Source organism: Vombatus ursinus, unplaced genomic scaffold (genome assembly GCF_900497805.2).
Source record: "Vombatus ursinus unplaced genomic scaffold, bare-nosed wombat genome assembly UNPS02014908.1, whole genome shotgun sequence".
NCBI classification, from domain to species: domain Eukaryota; kingdom Metazoa; phylum Chordata; class Mammalia; order Diprotodontia; family Vombatidae; genus Vombatus; species Vombatus ursinus.
Window position 1 is genome coordinate 1 of NW_020954686.1, and position 3,654 is coordinate 3,654.

Below are 3,654 nucleotides of genomic sequence, written 5' to 3' on the forward strand. Positions count from 1 at the left end.
CTATCTCTTAACTTTGGTAGGCAATGCCATGATCATACTGGTCTCCCAGGTGGACCACCATCTACAGACACCTGGGAAAATACCAAGTGTGGCAGCACTTTACACTGATGAAGTAGAGAGCTGAGGAAATGGGAAAAGACAATACTTGTGGGATATGAGGGAAGGAGTGATTATTAGCACTCCACTTCAGCTTGAAGGAAAGAGCTCAGCATCTAGGTGGGGCCAGTTCTTTACCCATAAAAGTCACTTGGGGCAAAGACCCAAGCTGTTGAACTAGGAATTATCCAGTGTGGGAGAAGGCCAAGCCATTTTTGAGATTCAAGCCCCAGGAAATCATGGAGGGAGAAAGACAGACAGACAAATTAAGAAATAGGAAATGGCAATATGAGAAAATAAGGAAGTAGAAAAGATCTCAGGGGAAAGAAAACTCAAAGACCTTGGGCATAAGTAGATAAACCAACAGGGAAGACAATAGAAAAATAAAGTAGGATCAATGTTATTATTTTTTAATTAATGCAGTCATAATACAAACACTATAAAACCAAAGGAAATGATTCAACACTTGATGAGGTGAAACCACAAAACACTGAGTTGGATGCCCCTATGAAGACTTCTCAGTGTAATTAAGGTTTGGGATAAGACTATCCTGAATTTGGAAATAAGTTCAGGAGACAGTATAGGATAAGTATAGATTTCTATAGTTCCCTTGTTCTCACAGTCTGACATCAGTAAAGAATGCCAAGTCTGAACCCACCCGTACCCCCACATTCGGTCATGGTGACCTTCCCACAGCAGCATCTACCTTGATCGCACATTCTAAATTGTTCATTTTTGCAGCAAACTAAGGTGATGGATATGTATATTGTTTCTTTGTTCTCTGTCTCTGGGAATAGATTTTTGTGCTTAGATTGTAAGCCAAATATTGGATAGTTGGTGGAAGGGGGAATTTTCCCTTTTTCTGCCATTCAATCTGGCTTTCTGCTTCTGTACTTGTCTCCTTTCATCAGAAGCATCCTGGTGAGAGGACACCCAATTCTTGAGAATTGAAATAAATTTTCTGTTCCTACCTTAAGATACCTCTGAGTTTTTTTTAGGTCACTATCCCATACAACACTGTTTCTGAAAGGTTTAAAAGAGAAATAAGAATTGTGAGAACAGAATTTATAAACTGTAGAGTAGAAATGATTGACAGAAGAGAAAAACTTCAATCTGTGATGGAAACTTTTGTTTCAAAGTTAAGAAAGAGAAGACAACTGATTGCAAATGCAAATACACAGAAGTGAAAGAATTCTAAGAAGAGAATCAAAAACCATGACATCAAAATAAAACAATTTCTGTATTCAATCAAAACATGATTTTTGAAGACAGGATGAGTAGAGTCAACCTAAGAATTACAGGTATCCTACAAGTCAAAAAACCTGAACACCACAAAGCAAGAAATAATAAAAGAAAGCAACTTGGAACTTCTGAACACTGGAAACAAAGTGCCAATTGAAAAAAAATCCATAGATCACCTCCAGGAAAAATAGGAAAAGGGGTTGGGGGTCTGCAAACTCCAAGACCAAGAATGGTTAAATTTAACAATTCAATTGCAACTAGCAGAAAGACTTTCAAATACAAAGGAAAGGAAATTTGAGTAACAAAAGTTTATTCTGCTCCTGCCACAAAAAGAAATAAGGATGGAAATGGATGGGCTAAAGGAGACAATAGACTACTGTGTTCTGCACACCAATGTAGCTCAAGATGGAACACAGAGTAATCTACTCTGCAAATCTGAGCTTCACTATAAATGAAAAAATAAGATGAAGGTTCAATAATAAAAATGTGTTAAAAGTATTTTAATGAAAAAAAAAAGACCTGAAGATATTATTTGCCTCTCAAATACCACATAACACAGAAAACAGAAATACAAGAGGGGTAAACAAATGTAACAGTCAAGCATGGCAACTGCAACAGAGTGACAGCAGAGAACACTTAAGAGACTATAATATATAAATTATATAATTATGCATAAATATGTTTAAATGTAAATATATAAATTACATAGTATATAATATGTAAATTATAAATTTACTTAAAGAGATAGGGATAAAAGTGGAAGTCAAGTTTAAATGATGATGGATAGGCAGATCTTCAACACGGTGGACAGAATCTGACAGGACAGACCCTGACAGCACCCCTCCTATTGGTGAATCAATAGTTTTGTGGAACTATAATTACAAAATAGGAGGGCATGTGGAAGACAGTAGAGGAGGAGGATAGATGAAAATATATGGTGTGCCTTGATCATGTCAAGAAATAGCAATGAGGGGAAGATGACTCCTATGATTTCTCAGGAAGAAAGGAGCCTATACAAGAGTAGTTGAGGAGGTGGGGAAGAAATTGCAAAGGGATTAAGGAAAGGGGAGGTCTTGTTTTGGTAATGGGAGGGGAATGCTATTGATGAATGCTCCTATAGTTGAAGAGAGATGTTCTGTGAAGGGAGATTGAGACCTTGTGCTGGACCTCTTGTCTGTCTCCATCTGGTGATGAGACACTTGAGAACACATGAGAACACTTGCCTTGCCTTGGGGAGTGAAGAATGAGATTGAAGACTACCAGGAAATAGGACATGGACCTAAGGAGGAAATTTTAAGGCAAACTGGGAAGGCAGATGACAACAGAAGGGTATAAGAAGATACTCCTAACCAACTCCTTTGTGGACATTGGAGGTCTACATTGCTGCAAATTGTATATTTTTGGACTTTTTCAATGTATTTATCAGATATACTGATTCCTTTCTCTTTTATTTTTAGTCTAAAAAATACTCTTTGTTATAAAGGGTGGCTGTCTAGGAGAGGTAAGAGAAGGAATATTAGGGGAAACTATGATCATGTAAAAAAAGACATTAATAAAACCTTATTCAAAATTGGAGGAAGGGGAATAATGTCTTTAAGTTTCAGAAGTTGTAAAAGATTCATGTAACAGAAAGCATTCAAGCTAAGTTTAGAAGGAAGTTGGAGATTCTAAGAAACATAGCTGAGGACAAAGTGCATTGCAGGCAAGGAGGTGAAGGGCATTTTGTACATAGTGACAGAAGATGGAATGTTGCACATGAAAATCAGAAAGAAGTCCCCAGTAACTACCTGTTACCTAAAGGGTCAAATGTACTCCTCTGTTTGGCATTTGAAAATTCTTCACAACATGGTACCAACCTATTTTTCTAGCCTCGCTAGATTTTACAAAATTGCATGCTTTCTACTGTAGACAAACTGGAATACAGACTTTTCTTCATATCCCTAACCTCACTTCCCATCTCCATGGCTTTTACAGAGCCTGTCCACTAAGCCTATATTCATTGCCTCCTCATATTGACCTTTTAGAATCCCTCAATTCTTTTGAGATACACCTCAAATACCATCTTCACCCAAAGTATTTCCTGACGTTCCACCCCCTCCTTCTGCTTTTCTTCAACCCAACAAATCACCTTGTATGTTTGTTTTGTACATGCCTTACAAGCATATGTTGCCTTCTCTGAAAGAATTTAAATTCCTTCAGGACTAGAACTATTTAATTTTCCTGTATTCTTTTTTTAAATTTTTTTTTATTTTTAAGCAATTGGGGTTAAGTGACTTGCCTGGAGTCACACAGCTAGGAAGTGTTAAGTATTTAGTC